This window comes from Coloeus monedula (assembly GCF_965178545.1).
Source record: "Coloeus monedula genome assembly, chromosome: 13".
Lineage (NCBI taxonomy): Eukaryota > Metazoa > Chordata > Aves > Passeriformes > Corvidae > Coloeus > Coloeus monedula.
This window is the reverse complement of record NC_138793.1, coordinates 12,673,280-12,700,313: the sequence shown is the minus strand read 5'-3', so window position 1 is coordinate 12,700,313 and position 27,034 is coordinate 12,673,280. Positions and strand designations below refer to the sequence as shown.

The 27,034-nt window shown below is 46.7% G+C and overlaps 1 protein-coding gene across 2 annotated transcripts in view; it reads right to left on the bottom strand.

Annotated features, from left to right (window-relative positions):
• GNAO1 (G protein subunit alpha o1) overlaps positions 1-27,034 on the bottom strand; it is a gene marked incomplete at both ends in the record, with an annotated part of 143,441 nt that overhangs the window by 46,857 nt on the left and 69,550 nt on the right. The window lies entirely within an intron of this gene.

Here is a 27,034-nt window from a genome sequence, read left to right as displayed (position 1 = left end):
TATTCAGCAGACAAAGCAGTCTGCACTGCACATGTGTGGAGTTTCGTAGGAACAGAAAGAAATTCATACATGTACAAGGATATTTAAAATTGTTAGCAACAACGCCTGCTTTAACTGAGTGTGGAACCTTGCTGAAGTGGGGGCTTTGTATCAGAAAAAACAGCAGAAAGACTCCAGAAACAATTTTTTCCAGATGCTGGTTTATTGCTTTTCCTGAATTCTTGTTCTTTGCTATGAGCCCCTGCTACGAGGGCTAATTCATGTTAATGCAGACCACCTTGGATGGCTGTGGTGCTCTGTGATTCAGAGGAAGAGGAATCTCACATGGTTACGGAGCATGGCAGGGAGGGCAGGGCCAGCTGGCCATTTTCAGATGGAATCTTTTTTGGTGAGAAGTGAGATTCACTGCGGCAGCAACTTTTCCTGGAGGATAGTGCTCTGACACAACTTGGGTCCGGAATGTGTCTCAGATTTAGGATGGGAATGTCTAGACAGCCTTTGACTAGCTGAATTCAGCCCTACAGTAACAGTCCGCAGTGGCCGATGCGTCACTCATTTGTGAAGCAGGACACTCAAATTCATGACCCCCTCTGCTTGCTTTGCAAGAAGTGGATGTCCCACACCACGCACAGACTCCTGAAACCCGTGGGATGTTGGCTAATCCACAGAGTTTATCTTTCATTGCTTTGAAAATGTCTCATATTTCTATGAGCTGAAACAAACCCAATTACTATTGCTATAATTAATTGGAAAAGAGGAGCTCTTGTTCCTTGTGTATGTGCAGCAAACTTGTGAAGACAACCTCCTTGTTTTACTACCTTGTCTCTTGCATGCTAGACTGAACCCATTCTAGGCCAAATGCAGGTGGAAATCTTTGCCTTCCAGGGTGTTTGATCTAAACCATCAAGGGCAGACCAGAAACACAAATCTCGAGAAGGGAGTGCAGGCTCTGCCCATGCTTTGCTGGGTACAATTAGAAGTGCCATCATTGAGGAGCACCACAATAACCTTATTGTATGGATGGGAATGACAAGTGTATGACAGGGTCTGCATGGTCAGGATCAAAACTCTGTAGCCTCTTTGCTGAACACTGAAATTGTGGAAAAATTGCAGGGCACCAAACCGAAAGCACTGGAGACTGAAGCTGCTGGAGATTTCAGTGCACAATGAAAGCATCAGGTCTCCTGAATATCCAGCCTTTATGGGCTGAAGAAGTCTCAGTACTGTATGTATCAGTACTGTATCCCATAAAGCTTAATGGGGTGGACTCTATGCTTTGAAGGCTTTATGAACATAAAATCTTTCTCACAGAGCACTTAACTTCATATTTTAGTGCCCAGGAATCCTCCCGGCCCTCTGTACAGACTCTGCTCATTTTGGAGAAAAAGTACTGGTGACTCACACCTCAAAGCCAAGACAAACGAAGAACCTTGAAGAGTTCAGTTAATTTCAAAAGCTTGTTTTCTGCCCTGGAGTGCTTTGTGAGCTGAGTGAATATTCATAAATCATCTGTATGGTTTGCCTGCCCTGCTGGAGCTGCAGTTCTGGTCTATTCACAGACTCTAAATGACATAAAACCCACTAATGGCTGCGGTCTGCCTTGGCCCCATTATTTGTGCATGGGTGATGCAGGAAAAGCATCCATGCTTCCAGTCAGGTAGAAGGATGTCTTTCTATGTTATGTTGGCTACTGGGGAGGTTATAGGTATAAGTCACAGATCTGTCCATCTGTCTGTGATGGCAAAGCACATTTTAAGCTCTCCAGCTGTCATGGGCAGGGTCTGGGCTTCTTCTGAGTTTTGTGGATTTACCTGCAGGCTGCTTTCTGCAAAGCATCAGAGGGAATGGCACATTCGTCATATTTTCTGTGCTGGGAAACAGCTGCATCACCTTTTCAACTACTGAGACTTGTGGCAGTTCCCTGTGAGTAAGACCCAGAACAGGAGGGTTTGAGCAGAAGACAGAGATGAACAGCAATGACAGGGCAGAATGGGAGTGCTCAGCCACGGACATCTCTGGCTGTGGTTATCTCTAAGTCTGCTTGGGCCAGAAGTGGGGTTGAGCATGTAGGGCAGGGGATTATTTTGGTACATGCTCTTTTTGCAGTCACTGGAGGTCCCTTTTGGGGACAGGAGAGGCTGCCCTCCCACAGCATGGACACCTGCCTGCAGGGCAGACTGAGAGTTAGCTGGCTGAAATGGGAAGAACTCGAAGGAAAGTTTATTGCTCCTGATGAATGGTAATAAAAATATTCCAGACTTAGTTTTATTTTGCACAGTGAACCACTGAACTCTTGGTTTTACAGACCCAGAAAAAACAGGTGAAATGAGTACTTTTAAAGATACTCCTTCCCCCTGCCAAGGTTGAAGTTCCTCTGTCAAGGATCATGGGGCCATCCAGGAGTTCAGGCATTTGTTAGATGATTTAACGAGCAATTAAGGATCCAAGAAAAGAAGATATCCCTTTCTTTTCTCACTCTCCAGGCTGTGTCTCAAGCTGGGAATGACATTAAAATCTCCAACTCCCCCTGGGCCCAGCAGGTAGATTTTTAAATACTGCCTGATTGACTTTTGCCTGCCTGTCTCCCCCGGGTCTGCTGCTCCTGCTTTTCCCGAGGTGAGAGGAGCTGAGCCTCCTGCCACGCTCTGCCTCTGTACTGCAGCCAGCAATTAAATAAGGCAAAACAAAACAGGCCAACCAGCCCCCCCACTCCCCTGCCTTGCAGTTCCCATCCGACAGGGTTGTCGTTAATGAACATCACGGTGGTATTTCAGCTACCTCGGGAACTAAAAATAGGCAGTGCTTGGCCCCTGGGACTGCTGGAAGGAGCTACAAAATGGTGCAGGGCTCCTTCCACCACTGCAGCCTCTGCCTTTCCCAGCTGCTCTGTCTCCCATCTCTTCAGAACAAGATGTCTGGGAGGAGGGTAAGAGGTCAGGCTGGTCTCCTTCATGCTGGCTCTTATCTGGCAGGAGCATCCTAGTCTATCACTGCAGCATTCCCACATGTCCTGCTGCCACTCCCTAATAGTTTGCATTTTCCATAGCAGGTGAAACTCTTAACACCTGAGCTGATTGCCTTAGGGCAGTTCATTACGGAGAGTCGGATTTGTCACTTTGTATCATTCCTGAATTCTGATTCCATCCACCTACAGCAGGAGAATTAAAGCTAGCTGGGCACGGCCCAGGGAGACAGCTGAGCGTAGAAACCGTGGTGAGGTGAAATTATACATCCAGGCTTTAGACATCAAGACAAAAGACCAAATAACTCTTTACTGAAGAACAAACCTCCGCTCTGGCCGGGGAATGGGGAGGGCTCTGTAAGGCCAGGGCAGGGTCTGAAATCCACAGGCAGATGTGAACAATAAGCTTGTAAACACAGAGGGAAGTCGGCGTGTGTCATTCCTAACCCTGGGTTGTGGGCCTACCTGTGCACCAGACTTTCAGTATAAATCCAGTTCAAAAGTTCTCTCCCTAACCTGGACGTAACTGCAGTTATTTAATTGTCTCCCATATGTCACTGTCACCAAGCTCACAGCCTGTGCTCAGCATGCGTACTTGTGACTTCACTTGCAACAGCCACACAGCCCAATTAATGTGTTACCTGGCTGGAAGGGAGAGGGGCCCCTCCCAGCAGTCTGACACTATCAGCAGTCGTGTTCGTCACTGCAAGCAAGTCATTTTCAATCTCACCAATACAGACCACCCCTAATTACTTGCCCCTCACCACCACCCATGACCGGTGCCCATGAAGATACCAGCAGAGCTGCACTATGAAGGTACCAGCAAAGCTGCTGCTGCCCTGGCTGCTGTAGAGTCACACTGGAGTAGGACCCAGGTCCCCATCTCTGACTATCCCAGGGTAAATCCTGGCTCTGATCCTTTGAAGTTGCCTGGACACTGACTAGGAGACTTTCTTTTATTTTTTTTCTCCTTTTTTTACAAAAGGAATAGTCTTCTGGAAGGGGACATTTAAAGGAGAGGCAAAACCTTGTGTGAAGCTCTGTGGTACAAATCTGCTAAACCCTATAGAGCTGTGCTGTGTTACAGCCGCTGGAGAGATGAGCTTGTGTGGCACACTGTACTGTCCTTTCCTTTTGGTGAACTAAATCCCAGTAAATACCGTATTTTTGCTGTTATTTACTCTGATTAATGATGCTTGTCATGTAGACTATCTCAAAGGTTAACGCTGGGGCAATTTTCTCTGGTGGCTGGTTGTATCAGGAGCTGCTTCTCAGAACATTTCAGAAAATCCATGCAGGGGGGAAAAGATAAGTACTGCAATTTGGCTGGTGGTACAGGGTAAATCAGCACAGTATTAGTCATCAGCAAGCAATCTCATGAAAATAGTAGTGACCATCATGAATCATGAACCTGGGGGTAATCAAACTGATGTCTTGAGACCATCCAGCATCCAAAAAGGACATCCTTGGAAGGGAACCTTTGTGGGGGACCCAGATCCTGACCTCAGGGCACAGCAGTATGTGCCTTTGCTATTCCAGTGAGAAATGATGTCCTGTAAATTCGTGGCAGAATGTGTCTCATAAACTGAAAACTTCCCTCTTCTCCTTAAAGAGTGTCTCAGAAATATGGACCCCGCTTCCCAGCCAAAGTGTGGTTGCATTGCAGCAAAAGCCAGTGATTTTCACAGCATTTCAGCCTGAATAAATCCTGGAAACAAAGCACGGCTGGTGAATATGCCTTTTCCAGAGACATCCAGGGCCCAGCTCCAAGACCATAGAAGTTTTTGTAGACACTGAATAAATAGCTACATGTATGACTCTTGCCCTCACTCTCCCTCTCTTTCTCACACATCTGAGCTGACCTCTCAATCTGTGGAAATCTGTCTGGCATTAAGCAGCTGCTGTGCATCGTGGGAGAGACAACCTTCCTCCTGCACCCTTCCATCTACCCTCAGAACATTTAATTGAGGCCTCCCACCTCGGCTTGGCATTTGGCTTGCTGAGAGATCCTGGAAGGCACCGAGCAGGTAAGAATCTATCCAGTGGCTTATTAATATCTATCCCTTTGGCGATGACCTTGAGGTGAGCACCCAAAATACATCCCTTCTTCACTCTTGTTAGCTGGAGGTGGAAATGCAAAACTCTGACACAGATCCCAGTGGTCTGGGAAAGGGGTTTACGCAAAAGCTCAGCGTAGCACTCTCTAGCAGTTTGCATCACACAACAAAGCTAAGCCTAAAAAGTTAAGTTAGAGGTGGCTGGCTTTCCACAGAGTCACAGTAGCCATCTACTGTGGTGGCTGGTGAACATACATTACAAGGGACAGAGAGTTTCCAGTAAGACAAGTCCCCAGTACCACAGGAACCACCTTATGGTAAGGTGACCAGAAAGGCTTCTGCCAGGATGCACTGTTCTGTTAATCTATCCCACTTTGGATTCCCCAGTTGGCTGTTTGCCTCTACCCCTCATCACTCCCCCAGAGCTTCCCCATTAGTCCCCATTCCCTAGTCCCGCCTTTTCCCCGCCCCCGGATAAAACTGTAAGTTTTGGGATCATGTTCATATTTGCCTCTGCAACCTTCGACAGTGCAGCAGCAATAAATGCTCCTGCAAATGCTCTTCTTGACTCTTTGCTACCGACTGTATTACTGAACCCACCCGTGCTTCTGTGGGGGCACGCGGGACCCCATGGAGCCGGGCAGGGACAGTATTCATCTACCCTTGTGTAAAAAGTCTCACACAAAGGTTGGCTGACTTGGATACAACGCCGAAGGGCTGCCGTCTGTCTGGGAGCAGACAGACTCTTCTGTACATAACCCAACAGCCATGGTGACGTCCAGATCTTCTCCTGAGTTTGTGCTGTCCAGCTGGCAATTAGGATAGCCCTGGTTTTCATATCCTTCTGGAGCCAAGATGGCACCATCACCTCTGACTGTCTTGGACAAATGGCTCTGTGTGTCTGGGAAGCGGTCTAGGATCTCTAGCCTGAAACCTTGTTACAGATGTTTTTTTCTGTCTGCTGCTTCCTGTTTGGGGAGACATTGAGCAGGACTGATATCATAGATTATAATGTTTCTTACAGCAGGCCAACTGCTCTATGTTCAGTACTACCTTCATTCCCATTCTGTATGATAATGCAGTTGATCAAATAAAATTTGCTAGCCCTTATGTGCCCTCTTTTCCCTCCTGCAACACATATAAAATAATATTCCTGGTTTGCTTGGACTGATGACTATCTGGCAATCCAGGGATTGGATAGTGCATGGACTAGCTCTTGGGCTGCCAGCTGGCCACCACCATAGTAAGAATTCCTATAGCTCCACATCCTGTAGAAAATAGGGGTTCGTTCACTACTGGGGGGAAAACCCACCACCCAACAACACAGAACTTGACCTGCAAGAAGGACAAGTAATTTCCTGAATTTGTTTTTTCTCCAGGAAATGCAGGGTCCTCCCCTGTTCTTGAGGAGCTCAGAGAAGCTCCAGAGCTGGGCGAGACAAACGTGGTGCGTAGCTGACCTGATTTTTCCAAGCAAGGATGGGAAAGCCAGAAAGCATGTGTTAAACGGTCTCAAAATAGGTCCTGACCCACTACCTGCAAGGGAAGGAGGAAAAACAGCACTCTGTCCATCCCAGTCCCTTCTATTTCAAGAAGAGGGCATCCCTACGGGACGGAGAACCCCTGCACGCTCCATCAGCATCACTCCCAGAGCAGGACACTTTGATGGGTCCTCTGCCCTACAAGCACTGAGCAAAGGGGCTGGGTACAGGACCTGAAAGCCCGAATGTCATCCCTCACCGAGGACTTTCAGGCCATGCAGGCACAGACAGCACTGCCCACCAGGGAGGGGATGAGAGAGAGAGTCACAGATGGGGGACATTAGCCGCATGGCTTCATGCTCCGCAGGGAAGTGCTGTGCCGCAGTGCTGAGGAGCAGGCTGGAAACATGTAAAGATGAGAGAGCAAAATCCTTGCAGCTTACTGCCCTTCTCCTCTCTCTAATATCCTCTGCTGGGTTAAAGTCCATAAAATGTAACAGCACTGGAGTATTTGTGCTGCAGTAAACAGCAGAGAAATGCCTGAGATGCCACAGTGAGAACGCAGGTGGGGAAGCTGCGCTGGCCCCTGGCATTTGCAAAAGAAGTGGCTATTTTCCATTCATTGCAACACTGAGGCTGAGGATGAACAGAATGGGAGTGATGGTGATTCCCTGGGAACCCACGCCGGGTTTGGGAATTCCTGACGGCTTTAGCCTGCACATCTTCCATGCTTCAAATGTCTTTAAGATTTTCCACACCAACATCCCTCCAGGCGACTGTGTTAAGGGTGGCAGAGCATAGGAGACACAGTTTCATTCCAAGCTTTCCCACCAAAAAGGGGGAAAACAGGCTTTGTCTTTGGAACAGAAAGGGAAACCAGCTCCTAGGGTGGGTGCATTCCCAGGAGAAAGATTTTTTTAACATCTCTGGCTAAATGCCACTTGTGTATGATGATTTATAGGGCAGCGCCTTCCTGCTGGGAAGTCGTGCAGTACTGGAACCTAGTAATTAGTTTAATTCTCAGAGCTTGATGCTGAACGGTGGGTGCTAATCTCCACTCTACAATTAATCTTGCAGATTTATCAATTCCTCTGTGATGAAGCACTAAGTCTGTGGGTTACATTCATCTGTCCCTGAAGAAAGAGACGGTGTTTCAATCAGAAAGAGCCCTATTTCGTTTTATGATCCTTTTTTACTTGGTGATCTCTGTTGAAGATATAAAGGACAACAGGGAGAGGAAAAATCCCTTCGCCCCAACCCTGTTAAATTTCATCTCCCTTTTGCCTCTTTTCTTCTCTGTAACCCATAACTGGGATATCTGGGTAGGGATTTCTTACTGCTCTCCACTGAAACAGCTAGAGCAGTCAGTGGGGTTGCTGTACATACTCAAGCTTTGTGCCTGATGTGGGGACGGTCTCAAAATTATTTCTTGCATTGCTGATGTGACATTAGGCATCACAGCAGCCAAAGAATACTGATTCTTCTACTTGGCAGGAGAACTGAAAAATTAGGTGGTGTAAAAAATCATCTTGGAGGAAACATGGATTCTCCTGTGAACCCAAAATCCTCTGAAAAATTTAATTTCACATCCAGCCAAAGTACTCACCTTAAGCCCTATCAAAATATTTTGAGTTACATAGGTGCTCAGTATTATTTTTTAGAAGTATGTCAATTTTCAAACAAAAATTTTGGTTTTGAATGAAAAGTTGGAAAAATGAAAACAAATTACTTTGTCCTTTCAGGAATGCAAAATCCTTTTGAAAAATTCCCACATAATTTCCTCTTGTACATGACTACATGTAGATTTTGACTAGATTTGTAGATTTTAACTGGATTTGTAGATTTTGACCTAATTTTACTAATGTTTTTGGTTTATTTCAGACTGTTTTTTAGCAGTTTCATCAAACATTTCTGTCCAGGTCTATTAATAAGTACAAGAACTTTCTCACCAGGAGTCCTTCATTCACAGCTTATTTTCTATTTTAATTTCAATTGTCACTGCCTCAAATTTTCTGGTTTTAGGTCCTGTGCTCTTTCACCAAATGTCCTACAAGATGATCACTGCTGAGTTTTCCTTGCAATGAAAGGGTTTTCCTTAGGTTTGACCTGCACTTCACAGGCACAAAATGAGCTGTGTAAAGTCTGGCACCTGCCCACCAGGACACCTGGGGCTATGCTGGCACTGGGGTTTAAGAGCTGTCCCAGCATCTGGCTAAATAATTATTTAATGGGGCCTTGCGACAGGCAGGAATGGAGTTCCTTCTGCAAACGTAAGCAACTTTTCCTTGTTTGTTTAAAGCTTAAGTACTCTGGGAAGAGGGATCTCAGAAAAGATAGCAGTGCTTTGCTTTGCCCAGCTTGCCCTAATGCACATCGGTATTTTCTGGGGAACCTCTACAGAAAGAGACAATGGAAGTGTGCAGATGGAGGTGTGCAAACCTGCAGTTGTTTTAGCATTGCCACTGGCAGCAGTTCCCAAAGCAAATACCCAAGAGAGGTTGTGAATAAAGCACGTGCTTCCTGTCTTTGCTGGTGTGGTAACTTCCTGGTTTTTGGTCTCTGGCTGCAACACAACCAGCGATGGAGATGCAGGGTGACCCCAGACAAGAGGGAAGGACTTCACACTGACACATGGCAGGTTTAGACTAGATATTAGGAAGAAATTCTTCCCTGTGAGGGTGATGAGGCACTGGCACAGACTGCCCAGAGAAGCTGTGGATGCCCCATCCCTGAAAGTGTTCAAGGCAGGTTGGATGGGGCTTTAGGCAATATGATCTAGTGGGAGGTGTCCATCCCATGGCAGAGAGGTTGGAATAAGATGATTTTCAAGGTCCCTTCCAACCTAAACCATTCTAGGATTCTATGATGTTAACATTGTGAAGGCAATAGACTGAAACAAGATGTAATTCACTGAGTGACTAGTCAGCAAAATTTTGCCTATGACTTCTTACTACTACAGTCTTTGTTTAACTTCTCTCCCTCTTAATTTCCAGGTGACTATGAACCCTTCTCTGCAGGGAGGACCAGAATTTCCAAGAGATGGGAGTAGAGGAGCATTTGGCTGAGGTTCTGCTGTGAGTGGAAGCTGCATCTGATGGGGCTGAGGTTGAGCAGTGGCTGGTTGAGGCATCTGTGGCTGCTTAAAAGGAGCCCCAGAGTTCATAGCAGAAGAAAGACAAATTTTTAGTTAAATGTCCCTGCTGCTTTATTTTCAGCAAAATCAAGACTTGGGTGCTTGTAACAGGCTTGGAGGAGTTCTTCCTTTGATCAGCAGGGATTACAGAGACTAATCTCCAGCAAGTTCCTCCTTACCGTAGCTGAGGCACATCACAGACCAACACATTTGCTCATGCATTGTTTCAGGTTACTGCACAGAAAAAATGTCCTATATTTTTCTTACAAGAGCATCAAGAAAGTTCCCCAACCCTTTGATAGGGGGAGGGTGGGAGAGGACGAAGAGGGAAAGGGAAAGAAGAGGGAGGGCAAGGAACCTGTTGGGTTGAGTGTGAGCATTGCTGTTCCAGGGGAAGCTGTTCTCAGGGATATTAAGAGGAACTTTATTTTTATTAACTGCTCTTTTCAGAGGAAATGGATAAATGGGACCTCAGGTGCATCATTAGATGAGAGGACAGCTCGTAAAATAAGTGGCTGGCAGAGAACTACCTTTCTAACAGCTTAATAAGGGTAGGCAGAAATAGGCTGGGGGGCCAGAAATCTTTGATGCTGCTATGTGTATTTATTATTTATTCTTCTGGCACAAATATAGCATCAAAGAATATCAAAACCAAAAAAGCCCATAAACTGCTGTCACTGGATTAGTCCTACATCTCTGTAACCATGGCATCATGTAGTAATGACAAGGAAAATCAGCAACAATGGGAAAAAAGCACCCAGTATTTATGACACTTGTGAGGATGAGGCAGACTTCCTCGCTCTGCTGAGGATGCACCAGAAGGGATAAGAAAATCTGGGAGCATCTTGCTAGCCTGGGCATCTGTGAGGCTCAGCTGTGGTGGAAAATGCCACAAACAATGGAATTGCTCCCTTGGGTGCAAGCCTATGTGATACATATAGAGGATTGAGGGTGGATCCCCCCCTAAAACACTTGCTGCCATTACAGGTCACCTCAAGCCTGACAGAACAGTGGGCTACAGGCCAGTGCTTGTCTGTAGCCAAGAGCGGAAATGGCTGCATCATCTCAGCACCACGGTCGAGGCTCTCCGTGACTGTGACTGTGCTGGTGTTCATCTCTGGGGGTGTGGCACTGCCAGTCCTCACCCTCCATCTCTCAGGTTCATCCTATTTCAGTGCATTCCTTCCTTCCCCTCTGTGCTCCCTCTCTCTTTGTGCCACCCTCCCTGGGTCTGCAGCTGCTGCAGTGGGAAGCCCTCCCTGGTGGCTGTACAGAGCAGAGGACTGTGCTGACATGAGTAGCAAGGCCCGAGCTTAATACTGCACTGATTATTTCTTGGAAAATGAAATATATTCACTTTTTTCTGGAATACTTTGGCTGGACTGGAAATATTTCAAGTACCATCCAGGGATTAGGGAGCTTCTTTTAATCTGCTTTTGTTTTGTTTCTTTTTTTACATCTTTGAAGAAAAAGGAGTAAAAGCCTACTCCAAAATGTCCTCCATGGAGGGAGTGGGATTTGGCAGTGTCATGCAGTGATGCCAGTGAATAATGGGATGTGAGAACAGCACAGCCTGACTACCTCCCAGAGCCCCTTTGCAGAAGGGGTCAGACTTCTCCCGCAAACAGATTTGGGGCAGAAGTAACCAGCAGTCTCCAGCCACCCAGCTGGGAGCAAAGCTCAGGCTTGGGTCTGTTTGTGCTGCCCTGGACTTACCCAGTGGCACAGAGCAGAATCTCCAATAAAACCTTGGAGCAGAGATTTTCACAGCTGCCTAATGGATCTAAAAATCCGATTTTTTCTAAAATAAGCAGCCCAGGCCTATAGTCACCATGTACATCTTGGCAGCAGAGTGCACAGTGGGTCCCTCCATGGCACAGCCAGTTAGCTGGAAAGTGAGAAACCCCAAGAAATCGAAATGTCTGTGATTTCTAGCTCCTCTCTATGTTCCCTTCTTGGTTACTTTGGCTTTTTCTCTCCTGGCAAGCCTCTCTCCCCGGCACTGCTGCAGCTCTGCCTGCCTGCAGCCATCCCAGCCCCAGGAACAGCCCTGCCTGTGCAGCGCTCTCTGGAGATGCCATTTCTCTCACAGGTGTTCAGCCCATGGTGCATCACAAAAAAATATCCCCAGCAGAGTGAATGATGTCAGTAAGACTCTTGCCTTCCCTCCACCTCCCAGGGCTACTTTCTGCCTTGGCTACGAGCCTGCTGCATCTTTGTGTGGTTAATAAAAATAACCTAAAAGTACTCGGGAGCAGACAGAGCAATCCCAGAGACTCCAAACATCTAAGGGGCTTTGTTTCCAAGGCAACATCTTGTCTCCTAGCTGCAAAAGGCCACGGGAATGAAGGCAGCCTATGGAAAATGAATAGCTAAATGACAACAACAACAAAAAAATCTGATGGGGAGCGTTTCAGAGAGGGAGGGGTGTTTGTAGGGGGGCCAATAAAGAGTGAAGCTGAGCAAGCCAAGAGTAGCTGCACAGAGCATGCAAAGGGACAGGGTGCAATTTATCTCATGAGAGGCTCAGTCCTGCCGCCATTGAAATGCAGAGCACCACTTCCACAGACTTAATGGGAGCAGGGGAGCTTGCACAAATCAGCTATTCTTTTCTTTCCCCCCTTTTTTAAGCTACAGTGTTTGAAGATTGGAGCTAGTTAAAAATAATCTATTGTCCAAGGCAGAGACTTCCCCGGTCCCAGGAGCTCCCCAGCCAGGGCTGCAGCTCACTATTGATTTTGGCCACCCCAGTTTCCCACTGCCAGACCTGCCTCCTCCCTCCACAGCCCAGGGCAGTGAGGCAGGCGGGAGGTGCCAGAGCACCAGAGCATCCCTCCAGCTCTTCCAGGAATGAAACATGTTTTCACCCATTTTCCAAGGTTTCCAGAACCGTGCTGTGTGTTAACATCTGTGTGCAGTCCAAGCTGCAGTCAGTTCTTTCACTACGGCTGCAAGGCTGGCTTGGCTCTTACGGCCTTTTAAGCCAACTGCCTGGATAGCAGACTTGGAGCATCAGACATGGGGAAAGCACAGACCCTTCTGCCCCCCGTGTCCCACCCATGACACCCATGGCCCCTGTCCGACAGCACCCTCCCTTGAACAGGCCAGGCAGGCGGGCAGGTGTGGGGCTCCACCATGGTGCATCTAATGTGCAAGCTGCCCTTACGTAAGTGACTGCTGCAGTCAAATGCCCCAGGGATCATTTATAGGATTGATATCAGACAGGGAGGGGAGAGGCTCTCCAGCGCCAGCCGAGTCGCCTGCCTGCAGATGCACTGCTCCTGTCCTTCCTCTCCCTTGTGTCTCATGGGAATGCCTAAAAGCTGAGCATCATGATGCCAAGTGAGCTGCCAGAGCTTTTCCTCTGTGTCCCAGGAGGTGGCACGGATGTCCTGGGAACATGAGAGGCATTGGGTCAGGAGCTCCTATGAGCTGGCTCTCAGCTCCTCAGCAGCACAACCTACACAGAGCTCCATCATGCCTGAAACGGGCTCCTGACACAAGGAGGGGAGGAGGAGGGAACCTGGGCATTTCCCTGGGGTGGCCAGGAGGGATTGAGGACATTGGGGTGTGCTGGTGCTGATCTCTGCCCTGGATGGGAGTCAGCCTCAGGCTCAAGCTCTCCCTCTCCTTTTCCTCAGAGACTCTTTGGGATGATGAACAACTCAACTACTGATGTCCTGCCTGATGTTAAAACATTTTATTTAACTAATGTCTTTTCTTTGTACCTTCTCTCAATCAATACCATGTGAGCAAGAGATTACCAGAGGGAAAGCTGATGTGAAATGCTCACCTCACACTTTTTTTTCACACCCTCTGCTGCGGGCAGAGCCAATCCATCCACGTGGATGGATGACTACTATTTATTATTCATCTTGGTATGCCGAGCAGAGCCTCTGTCTGAGCAAGTCTTGAGATGATGAGGTTTGCTTCTCACTCCTCCTCCTTGAAATGGTTTTAAATTTAGCTTAAGTTCAGGGAATTCCTCTGAAATTGCCCTGGAGAAGCAAGGCTGGAATTTGGTCCCTATAGCTCTGCCCAGAGCTGGAGGGCTGCCATGGAAAGCCTGCAGGGAAGCAGAGCTGGCCTGTCTGCTGCCACCACCACTCCCGATGGGCAGTGTGGGTGTGTCACCCTCCCTGACTCGTGCAGAGCAGTCGGGTACATGCAGCACAGTGCTGGGAGGCACGGGCTGCTGGAAAAGCGGGGGACAACCAGTCTGACCAGTCACTCTGTTCCCCCTCTTCCCAGGGGACATTCAGTGGGGGGAAACCTGGGCAACAGGGAGCTCCTGGGGCTGGAGGATGGACCAGTAGGGATGCGACTTAAAAATCGGGAGAGCATGGGACTTGGATGTTTGTACCAAAACCACCACAGCCATTTTACCTTCACATCCCCATTTCATCCTTCTTGCAAGTACCCATCGAGAGTATTGTGCACCTGATAATTTTCTATCCTAAACTCCTTTGCCGTGTTCCTGGATCACCTTCCACTGCCATAACTTTCATTCCTACATGGCTGAACTTCACTTCTACATGAAATGATTCCAACAGATCACATCGAGTTTTCACTTGCAAATACCCTCTCTTGGACCACTTTCAAAGGACTCACCCCCATTTAACCATGACATGAATTGTGTGGTATTCTCTGTACAACTGGCTGTCAAAATAGTTCAAAATATTAATACAGGAGTGGGGATTTTCCCAGGTACTTGGTATTGACCTAACCTGATTCACACTGGGCTTGACTGTAAATTGTTAGCAACAGGAAACAATGAATGTTCCTGAAAATCCCATTGCTTGGACATGATGATAGAGAAAATAGACTTTGCAGGATACATTATTATTGGCTTGTTAAAAATTCGCACCTAGATGTCTTTAAAAATGCATCTGCTCAGGTCGTTAATGGCATTTGCATGGACAGTCTTGTCATTATGTCTGAATGAATAAAAAGTATTTATTTATACTACAATAAATCTATAGAATAAATAAGAGATAAAATACAGCCAACCGTGTGGCTGTATTATCCTTCTTTGGAGTATTTGCTAGCAAATGTCTCATGTTTTAGTTTTTCAAGAGGCCTGAACAGGGGACAACACACCTGTTACCCTTGGTCCTAACATGACCAGGTGATAAGCATCTGCTGAGCAGTCAGGGCACTCCAACCCCCTCCTAAAAACCTGCCTGCCCCTTCATTTTCTGTGCCACCCTTCTGCTTCAGGTGGCTTAGCTCACTGACTTGGGCTCAACAGACACACACTCGGGCTGGCTTCCAGACCCTCAGCCAGGGACAGACAATACAGGCTTACATCTCCTCCACATATAAAAACTGTCAAGCTTTCAACTTGCCTTTGATCTGATATCTTCAGAGTAATAGGTCAAACTGGAAATGCATTTCCAACCCGTGTCTGCCTACCAGAAGCAAGCTCTCCTTCACTCCTTGCCGCCCCTTGTGAGCCACAGCACGCAGTAACGAGGCCATTGATGGAGCAGTGGTATGTTCTTTTGTCCCTGCCAAAACCCTGCTCCCTCCTATACAACTCAACAAGATGTGAGGCCCTGGTGCTGCCAAGTGTCCTTTCAGCTGCCAAAGGAAAAGGAGCTAATCAAACGAGGAAAAGAGCTCAAGTACCAGGCTCCATTCCCAGCTCAAAGCCCGTGGATACAATACCCACCAGCTGGACCGGTCGGCTCCGAGCAGCTCCTGTTCTGCCCGTCCTGGGGTGAGAGCTGTGGACTCTGCTGCACCCGGTCCACATTACTGCTGCCTCAGTTAGCCTGCATTGGAAAGCTGCTGCATTAATCCCTCTCAAGGCACACCACAGCCTGTACTTGTTAGTCCTTTATTTTTTTTAAATTCTGTTCCGCAATGCCAGCTAACTATCTCTCCCCTCCTCATTTCCCACATAAGGAGAAAAGCCTCATGCTGTGCCTTTCATGTCCCTCGGCCTGTCAGTGGACAGCACCTTTGAAATCATCTTTTTGGCCTCTGTTTCGAACTCTGCAACTCAAACACTTTCTCTGTAAGAAGTGGGAGGAGACTGTTGGTTTTCAGTATCAGTATTTGAAGCATCATATGGGTCATTCTCCCATAGTGCTGCTTGGTCAGTGATGCTCACAGAACTGGCTGGGCAAGTGGCTGTCAGCTGGCACCACTGTGTTGGTTCTGCTGCTGCTCCACATCGAGTTACACCAGATGAGGATGGGGTTTGTTTTTGGCCGCATCCTGATCTGCTTCTCCACAACATTCTTCCATCTCTTCATTTTTAGCACTGACATTAAGTATTTAGAGCATAAAATGACTAATTTGCCTCTGCAGCCGCTATGTTTTGAGGCCATTTGGGAATCACTGAAGTTATTTGCCACCTACAGCCCAGTGAGTTTTATAAAGGGATCACACGTTTCCATACTACTTCTTTCTTCCAACTGCTTATTTACCACAGAGCCACCACTGTGACAATGGCTGGGGGGCAGCTGCTGCTGAGGTTAAATGTAGAGGTTATTGAACAGCCTGCTTACCACGCACAACAGTTTAGGATGGAAGGTGAAAATACTGCTTTGCCAAATGAATAACACCAAGTTATCTGTTTCAGCTGGAGCTGCTCCAGCGCTTTTGGCATTTCTAGAGCTGATGGACACCACAAAGAATATTTAAGGAGACAAAAAGTAATCTGCACGCTTTGGAGGTTGGCCACAGTGTTGCTGTAAATGCCTCTCTGCTCTTGTAAAAAATGCCACAGGCCCTTCAAAGGTCACAGGCGCTCAGCTGCTCAGGGTCACATCTCTCCTGCCAACATGGGGCCCCTCACATGAAAGAGAGAAGCAGGCCAGCTCTGAGGTGGAGAAGGATGTGGTATGCTCGGCAGCCCTGCATCCCTCCTCTGACGCTCTTCTCCCTCACTGGAAAGCCTGCCTGAGCAATCTATCCTTGGGTGCACTGATCCTGGCTTGGCCAGAGTTGCTGGAGGAGGGGGCAGCCTTAGCACTGCTATTCCAAACAATCCCAGGCTGATGATGTCACTGACATAGCACCCATGAGACAGGGAACAATGCCATGGGGCTGAGCTGGTGAGCAGCACAGTGCTCCCCAAACCCAGACACGGCAAATACACACAGGGCTGGTCAGTGTCAGCAATGGTGCTGGTGCCATATCACAGAGGGGTCAGCAAAGCTACTCCTGATGGACCTTTGGCTGCTCATGCTGGCCCAGTCTCACGGCTACCCTGTATGTCACTCATCTGCAGCACCGAGGTGCTGGGTCTTTGATGACCTTGCCCTGCTGTGATGTGAAGGCGGCACAGGAGCTTTCCAGCAGCTCTGCTCCCAGCCTTGACATGGGAGGTGAAGTTGGGGACATGCCACTTGTGGGCCCATGCTCCCTTCCATCACAGCCCATGATCCCTGTTGCTGTGACCCAGCCCACTGCGGGGCTGGGGCAGCCAGATGCCAATCAATCCCAAGCCCTCCCCTGGATCGAGTTTCCCCAAGACATGGACTCAGAGGATGGGTCGAGGGCTGGGATTGATTGGCATCTGGCTGCCCCAGCCCCACAGTGGGCTGGGTCATAGCAACATCCATCCTTCTAAGCTGTGGTGTCAGGTGCTGGTGCCCTTCTGTGTCTGACACCTGTGCCCTGGACAAAATTTTGCTTGCTCTATGGGAGTGCTAATTGCCTTCTCCTCACCTTTGGCCATGCCCATATTGCCTTCTCCTCACCTTCACCTGCCCATCTATAACCAAACCAGAGTTTGTGTGATGTGGTATCTTACCTGCTTTCACTGCACCCCAGCAAGTTTTCTTTCTCTTCTCCATTTCTATGAGAAGCTGTACAAAGCCTGCTCCAGCATTAGGACCTTGTCAAACAAATGAGTAACACCCATGCACCACCTACCCCACCAAACTTCCTGTCCCACTGCTTCAGGCTAGCTTGATGGACTCATAACCTCACAAGCTTTTCCATTTTAATGTGAATGGTCCTCATCCCCCAGCTGGGGTAATGAACACTGGCAGGAATTTTCTGTGTTCGTAAATATTTCCCTGCTACTGTGAAGAGGCTGTTTTTCCCTTTCTTCATATCAGATGAAGATGGCTGCTCTGCTAGCTCACCATGTAAATTTCATAGCATTCCAATACCTCTGTCCTACATAAATATGAATGTATTTCATGCAAGAGGAACCTGTTATTGAAGGAGCAGAATTGCTAAATCATTCAGAAGGTTATTATTTGAAGTACTTGCAGTCAATGGTGTCTTGGCGATTACAGCTCAAAAAGGGAGGGTGGAGGAAAAGAATGAGTGGGGATCATGAAAACCTCGTTAAATGAGGGAGCTTATGTACCGAGATCATCAAGGTATGAGCAGGGCATTGCCAACCAGCAGGTCCGGCCCCAGGAGGATGGGCCAGCTGCAAGCAGCTCTACAAATTATTCACTGGCAATTGCTGTCTTGCTGCTGCCCTGACTTATTTACACTCCAAAAGATTTCTGAAGTGTGTTTATTTAAGAAAGATAAATCCAGAGGCTCTGGAAGGGGAGGAGAGGTTTCCAAAGGAATCAGGCCCTGGCACGACACAATTCATTTCACTCATTAACCCCTCCTCACAAGGAACACACTAAGTGCTTATGCATTATGCATCATCGGGAAATTCTGATTTGATGGAGACTGAAAGTTAAAAGGCATTTCTGTGCTTTTCCTTGCTCCTCATTGTCATGCTGGAAGATGGAGAGATATTGTGGAGGTGGAGAAAACTGGGGGAGTGAAAGCCCCTGTACCCTGACACTGAGTGCCACAGTGCAGATGGGAAAAGCTTCACGGTTGCTGAAGGACATGTGTTCCCCTGATGTTAATGTCTCTTACCAAATTCAAACATTTCCACCCCCTTTAGTAAATTCCCTACTTTCTCTGAACAGTTTTGTGTTATCAGTACACAAACCCACCCAAATCCTCACCTTCAGCCCTGTTAAGAAATATAATTCTGGGTACTGCAAGAACGTGGAGAAGGCACAAGGTCCAAACAGAGACCTTGCACATTCCTAAGCTTGTAAACCAACAGCTGGCAGACCTCAGAGTTTCTAAGCTGATTTCAGTCATTTAATTGATGATGCAACTGTAGATCTCTATATCTCCGTCCTTTACTTTTTACGGATTCATCTGTTCCTCAAGCACATGTTTAAAATGAATTTGCTTTTTTACATCTGCAAGTTGCAAGTGTTGTATTTTAAGATGTGAGTCCAATCTTTCAGAGGGCACAATTAGGCGGATGTTTATCTGTCCATAACAAGCTGGGTGCATATCACAGGTAGCTGTAAGGGATAAAGGCCTTTATACCCTGCAAGAGTGTCTTTTGGGAGCATGTGCCTCACAAACAGGAACCCCCACTAGCATTTTGGTCCATCACAGCCATCATTCTCCTGGTTCTGGTGCAAGGCATCTAAGACTTGCAGTCATCTAAGACTGATGCCTGGAGCAGCCCAGGCCTCTTGGGTTACCAGGGGATGACAATGCCATTTTATTTTGCTGTTGACCCAGCTCCAGATAAATGGTTGTTTTCCTTTGCTCCTCCACATGATGCTGTTCAGGCCTTTCCAACAGCAAAGGTTAGGACCCCATCTTGTTTCTACTTAGGTTCAGCTGCATGTATAATTCATATGAAGTGCTCACTCCCAGTGCTGCTGCTGGAAAGGCACCTCTGACACCACCGGCCTGGCCCCACTCTGGCACTTGAATAGCATGTACTCATTTTTATGACGAGTGAAAGATGTCTTTCAAGAGTTCTTCTGAAAGTTCTGCTGAGCTGCTCAGAGTTCAGAATTTTGTTTTCTGGCAACAGGCTTTCACAGTCAGATACTCCTCATGCATTGCAACAGGATGAAGCTATTAAAAATACAATTTAATTTTGGTCTCTCTGCTGATCAGTCCAGTGGGAATTCTCACTTAATCAAACTTGAATGTTTTCCTTGTAAATTTCAGTAAAATCAGTAATTGGTCTGATAATTGAATTTTCAGATCATGTGTCAAAGGAATAATGGCATGCATGGGATAAGTAGCAGTCTGCCTCTGGAAGCCCAAACATCTGAAATGGAAAATTCTGCAGAATTTAGATAAAGATTTGAATATACTGCTGTGGAGCTAAGAATAGACCATATTATTTTTATCGCCAAAGGAAGCGGCAGAAATCACAGAGATCTTCAGAGACTAAAGATGCTCAGACAGTTATGCACAGGAATTGTGCTCATGGAGCTGATGTGGAAAGCTACTGACGTCTCAGCACAGGCACACTGGTCCCAGAGGGCCCCATGGACCAGGCAGCATTTCATGCAGAAGAGAAATGCCAGGCTTTTCCCTCCTGGAAGATACACTCAGGGTATCTTCCAAGTACCTAGGCAGAGTGGGGAGTAACGTGCCCATGGGGAGATGCCTTATGCCCCACCGGGTGTATCTCCTCTGCACTGAAGTCCCTGTGTGCTGCATTGTGTTCCATGTTTCCGAAGGAGAGCTTAATTTCAGAGATTCATTACTGTTTTCCCATTGAGTTATTCTCGAGGTCCATTCCTTAGTAGGAGCTGATTTCTAACTAGATTGGAGAATAAATGAAACAGCTAGTGAGAAAAATTCAAAACATCCTTTCAATTAAAAAGAAAATAAAATATAGGCTTCATTGACATAACACATGCCTGTATTTCTCTGAAGTTCACATACTTTAAGAACTGTGCTCCTCTCTCCTGGGACCATGACGGCAACACTCAGTTTTTCCCGTACTTCAGATGCTTTCAAGCTTGGAAGCATTTCCAGAAGTACAATAAATGCCTGCTTTCAGCCCTTGTTTAATTATTCTTTCTTTTCTCCCCAACATGTTTCTTGTTGCTTCACTGACACTTTGCACCTTCTCCTCTAGTTCACCATCTCCCAAATTCAAGGTGACCATCTCCAACCCTGAAAAAGATATAGATGGAGGGGTCCTGTTTCCTCTCTCTCCCAGTTTGTGCCTTTGTGCTTTGGTGAAATTGCTTCTGCTCACACTAAAATACAGGAGAGGAGAATGAGAGCCCATGAGCCCACTCCTGCTGAGTCTGTGTGACACCTTCTTCCAGCAAGTCAAGTCTATGGGGATGTGTGAGATGAAGGCTGGAGCGTGCCCATCCGCAGGGGTAGGAGACAGATGCTGGGTGGGAAGCACGGCTGCAGCCCGCTCCGAGAGGCTCAGGTGCCAGATGAAGGATCTGCTTTCCTGGGAGGAACAGGCAGTGCCAAGCACATGCTGCATCCAGGACTCTCCCCTGCAGAGGAGGGGAGCAGGGGCTGTTCTCACATTGCCTACATGGGTGCCACCAGCCTCTTCAAGGAACTGCAGTCAGCACTTGAGAAGAGGGTGATCACTCATCGCTCTCATCAGCTTAGGTGTGGAGGGAGAGATGATGTTCACACTAATTCAGGCTTAATTTTTTTTTTCTTTTCTGACATGAGATGTCTTATATGGCTTTGGCAATCCTATGTCCGTCAGAGCCAGCTGGATGCTGGGGTTTCTCCTCAGTGCCATGACAAGAACTTACACTGGTTTTTGCAAAACAAATGTGCCAACAGATTTCAGCAGGTGGTTCTTCCCATGCCCTGTTTAGATAGTATTAGGTTCTCTCACTTCAGCAGTATCAAATGTCTGCACCAGCGTAATGGCAAAATATGCTCTTGTGCTTTATTCCTTAAATTTTAATTTTCCTCTCACTTCCATTTATCAGCTGAGCATTGCTATTGCTATGTAGCAAAAATTAAGATATTCAAGCTGTTTTGCTCAGCTTTTCATTGTCAAATATTCCAGCAGAACCACCTTCCCTGAAAATGGTGGATTTTGAAAAATCTGCATTTTTAGACACAAAATTACTTCAGGGAAATAAATAAAATTGGATAGAGTACATGTACTGGCATTAGCTCAGCTCCTTCCATCTCGGGGAAGGGGAGTTGCTTTAAAATTCAATCACTTGGATGTGCAGGAAAAAAAGGCTCTGATTTGTTTTGATGATTAAATGTCCAAAAATATCAGTTTCCTGTCCATCATTCGGAGCGTGTTTATGTCAGACAGCAAGATGAAGGAAAGTTTATCCTTGAACAGTAACTGAAGACCAAGAGACTGGCTACCTCCAGCTGCCACGGGCCACTTTCCACTGCTGGCCTTGGTGGTCATTTCCACATTACAACCAACCACTATGTCAAGGTTAAAGGCTTACGTACTTGTGAACACATTCATCTGCAGACACAGAAATCTGTAAGTAATTCCTTATTAATAGCTCCTACTGCTGTAAAGACCAGGAATTCTGTGCTAACTGATCCATCAGTCAGGTTTTGCTGACAGCATTTAAGTAGCAAAAGTGCTCTCACCTTGATGGTCAACATCCAAGTAGCACTGTGTGGTTTTGCTGTGGGGATAGGAAGCAATCCCTGGCTTCATCCTTCAGCATTACATTGGTGATGTTACCTACATGTTACTGGGAAAAAACATGGTCCGTCTACTACATTTCAAGTGTGAGATGGGCAAAGAGAAGGGGCTCTGTAGTAGTTTAACAGTTCACAGCATCCTCAGAGGGTGACAGCCACACTGTAGGGCCAGGAGAGCTCTTGGGCTGCTCAGGTTCCCTGGTCACTGCTGGTACCAGGCATTGTGGGAGGAAAAGAAAGGGTGGTTGTGTGGCTCTGAGACATACATGGGGTGACTGTGAGATTGGCAGCCCCTTCTTTTCAAAGATGCTGATGAAAATCTAGCCTGAGAGGAATTTTCAAAAGGTAGGTAAAGCTATGGAGAAGTGGGTGGTTTGCAAGCAATGACGAAGAAGTGGTGGAGGGAAAGGGTGCTCTCAACAGTAAATTACTTTCCAGAGTCGTATGTGTATGATCACACCCTGGGCAGCACCAGGGATGTGTCTGTACCCAGAGCCAGCTCTTCCCCCATGTACTTCACACAGCAACCATGCTTTTCCAAGAAAATGTCAGGGGAACATCCTGCTGTGATGGCCTAAGTTGCATTCATTCCTCATACATTTCTGGGGAGCCTGGTAAAGGTAAGCCCTCCTAAGTCGGTGGTCAGCACATACACAGGGGAGCACTCTGCACTTCCACGGGGCAGCAGGCTCAGCGGCTGCCACGCAAACACACCTCACACGAACCCAAAGCACTGAGCCCACCTTCCAGAACCCTGCAGGCTCACTGAAGGAATAGCAGTGGCAAAGGCAGATGAAGAAGCATCAACAAACTGACAGATGTTTCCAGTAGCAGCAAGTTGGACAGAGAGGTGTGGGATCCAGGAATCGTGTCTGTGGGCGAGCACACATCAGAGTCAGGTGGGCTGGGTAGCAGACCCTGTGCTCACAACCACTAGCAGCTACAGCAAGGCTCAGCCTGAAGATGGTCCGTCCACTATTTTGGGCCCAGTCTGTGGAGAAACTCTTTGTCAGGTGATTACACAGGCAGTACTTCTCATCTGCTAATGATGGTTAGCAGAGTCACATAAATGGAGAGACTGCTGTACCAAAAGGGCTTTTGTGCTGAGGGACTGAGGAGTGCAAGATTCTGAAGGGCTGAGCAGATGCAAGGAAAGCACCTCTCTGTTGTTGTCTAAGATAAGTCAAGGGCTCTATGCACTGGAGAGGATACATCATGTTCAAATGTAGCAATTAGGGCTTCTGTTAGAAAATCCATACTCTGCTTTAAGGGACTTCTGACAAGCAATAACAGGAGATTAGCAGAGTACAGAGAGGCTCTGAAGCTTGTGACAGCAGACTTGCTCTCTTTAAGATGAAGCTGTTGATAGGCAACTAAGTTCCAAGTTGGCAAGATACAGCTGATGTCTTGTCTTTCCCTTTGCTATTATCCTTGTCTTCTAACCCTTTTAGCCTTTAACTGCATGCAGTAGAGGCTCTAAAACAGTCACCTCTCTAAATCTGGAGAGGAAAAACTGTCCATTTTTAAAGGTTTACCCAAGTTATCTGTCCCTGGTCAATTCTGTCTGGAACCTGACTGCTCGTCTCCAGCCACCTGTTTGTCTGGAAGCAGCTTTGTATCCTCTGAGCACAGAAGGACCCAAGTCATGGCTATGAGACCAAGAATCTAAGTTTTAGACACTTTTCGTTGGGAGAGAAATAAGCTCTATTCACCTTCACAATAAAGGCTTTTCTAGGCTCTGGCTCAACTGCTTGGGTGTTGCAGCAGTGTAGGAGGAACTTCTGGTTTTAGGGTTCCTGCAACTGAGAGGAGTCAGGAGCTCAGCCATGGAGGAGAAGGAAACCCAAGAAGTGTGAAATCTAAGATCTCATATTTCTTTTTAAAAAGTTTCTAAAGAAGTGGAAAATAGAAAACTGTACCATAAACTTGGAAGTTTGACCCTTGGGAACTCCTCTGACTTTGACTTCTAGATACATTTTTACCTCTTTGCAGCTTGTTTTTGCTCTGATTTGTACTATTCAGACCCTGCTTTGTGTATGTGCTGTTTCCCTGCTCATCTTCTGGAAATGGGAAACTGACTTGCCACCCTAAGGCTATTCAGCAGCCCACTGGTCAGCTCCAGCCACAAAACCTCTCCATCAGACAACCCCATGGTGGTGCCCAGTGTGCCAATAGTAAGTGCCACAGGGAGCGTGCAGGAACAGCAGATTTCAATCTTGCTGTGACCTAACTTCAGGCATTGTACAGTCTGAAAGCCCTCTTTACTCACTTAAGCTTAATTGCACAAGCCATAAAAGCTTCCACCTTTGCTCAGTGGCAGCTCTGGAACTGACTGATCCAAACACTAAGTGCTCCCCAGCCCTTCCAGCGATACGGAGGACAGTGGATTTGGATTCAGGTATCGGAAGTTCCCAGCTGGCAAAACATAAAAGCTTGGAACTTTTAAAGTCTAATAGGCTACTCTCTTTCAATGCCTGTGTAAGAAGGGTGTGAGGCTTATTACTTGTTGGTACTGAGTCACTGGGATGCAGAACTTGGACTGAAACACTGGGAAAGTTCACAGCTCCAAACTGACCTGACCCCTACGACTCAGGGGATGCCTGTGTAAGCACTATATGAAATGTAACTTTAAGGTCAGGTTCAAAACCTTAAGATTCCAGCACTGTGAGAAATAACTTGAACAAGTTTGGAGGAGAAGCTTGCAAGAGTTTAGAGGACTAACAGGAAATAGAGACTTGGCTAAAAGACACCCAGCATCTTTGAAGGCAGGAGAATCTCAGGATGTGGCAACTGAATGGGCAAATATTGCAACAGCCTCAGATACTTGGAGATTTTCCCACCCACTACCAGGCAGATGAGTTTGGAAACATTAACAGTGACCTCTAGACCACCAAAATGGAGTGTTCTGTGGGACACCACTTACAGGGACAGATCCCTGAGGTGCTTCAAACCTCATTTCAAGTTCCTGGGCTAGTACAGCAAAAGAAAAAGTAAAGTTGAGAGATGTGGAGGACAAAAGGCAGAGAGAAGGATACAAACCCAAGATAAATAAATATTGAGTACTGTCTCACTTCTGAGTTTTCTTCAATGTACAGAGCATACTCTGTTGGACTTTTTCTTTCCCTGCCAGCCTGGCATAAGCCCAAATTAAAACTAAAGGATATTTTTCAGAGTGCAGGCTTTTTCCCACTGATCTCATACCATTACTGGTATTGGACATGGGTAGCTAATATAATCAAGAAAGTAAGCACTAGAGTGAAGCTTGGAGTAAAGATCAGGAAAGCAAAGGTTATGGGATGTAGGAATAGTCACTGGATACTTGGACAGCTTGACATGATTGACCCCACGGGGAAGAAAAACTTAGAAGAGAAGCTATAGGGTGTTACAGGAAAAGAAATAGCAAAGGAGGTTTATTGTCTGCTTGCACACATGCACAGCATTAGGTGAAAACACAGAAATTGAGACTGCATACCTCACTACTGGTTACGGGTCAGGCTGTCACCTCACATTAAATCATTTTACTCAAAAAGCAAAATCTCTTCCTGGGTAACTTTTCCCCAAATGCTCAGGTTTTCCTTCTATCACTTTTTCCTACAACAGTAACTTCCCGCTTGAGGAAAAGCTGATGTTTATGATTACACTTCCAAATGCCAAAGTTCCCCAAGAAACAAAACAGACCTGCGATTACCTGACAAGTATACTATTTTAAAATCTCTTGCGGGGAAAAAAATCGATGGTTGGGCAAAAGTATACATAAATAGCAGTCAGCTTGGTGTCATTATCCCAAATACAAAAAAACATTTGGGGACGTCTTTTATGTGCTGAATATTTCATTCAGTCCTGCAGTGCAGTGACTCCCTAAACCTTCTCAAGCTGAGCTCTGCTTTTGAGGCTCTAATTTGCTGTTGCCATGACATTGTTAATGTCTGAATTGCTTTTTTTAACCACTTTTTTCCTTTTTTTTCAATCTCTTGCAGAGGCATTCTGAAATAGTGGGCATGAGCTGATCTTGTGGAACAGCCTGCATGTCCTCAAAAATAACAGAAGAGTGTTCGTCTTTACAAGCTTTTTGGCTGATAGAGTCCTGATGGATGGATAATCACAATCCTGATGAATGATAGCTTTTTAATTGGAGAAACCACAAAGAACGTATCTGACCTAATTGAGATAATTTTGGCTTTGCTGGGGGGGAGAAGGGGGAGGGGCTATTTAATCTCAGTTTTTTTCTTAAATAGTGACAATCAGAAAAAAATGTCATTAAAAAGAAGAAATATCCTTGTTCTCTTATGCTTAATTGGGCTTCCAGAGTGAGTAGAATGTACAGGATAACATTAAGTTTCTCAGTAGTGAGTTTATCAACATATTTGCTTCCCAGATCCAAATGAGAATGGAAAAAATCTCTGTCAAGGTCAACCTTAGCAGAATGGCATTACTTGCTCAGGAACATTTTTTGCAGGAGATGTACTTCCTTTAATGGGGTAATACCTTCCAGTTGCCTGGCTTCTTAATAACACAGCAGCATTTGCTGTCCAAGGGTTTAAAGAGGATGTTTTCAGTTGTTCTGAAGAATAGGTTAGCTCAGCTCAGCCTCCCTGGGCTTCAAGTCTTCCCTCTCTCTGATCAGGCGACCTGGATATGCCCATCCTGCAGCCTGTCCCTCTGAGATGCAGATGGCAGCAAATGCTCCCGTTTCCCCTGTAACAGCAGCTACCCCAGACTGGCAAATACCCCTCTGCCAGGGAGGGTGAAGAGATGGAGCTCAGGCTGTCTCTGCCGCTTTCTTGAGGGGCAGATCTCAAGAGCCTTCTGAGCCTAAAGCTGAAGTGACTCATCTGAGGTCACCTGCTGTCAGCTCCTCAGGGCAAATGCGTCCAGTACTAGTCCCAGTTCCTGTCCCAGCATGAGCCTGAGATAGACTCCAAAGAGGAAAAGGTGGAAAAGGAAGAGACAATCCCCTGTCATCAGTATTCTGTCTTTG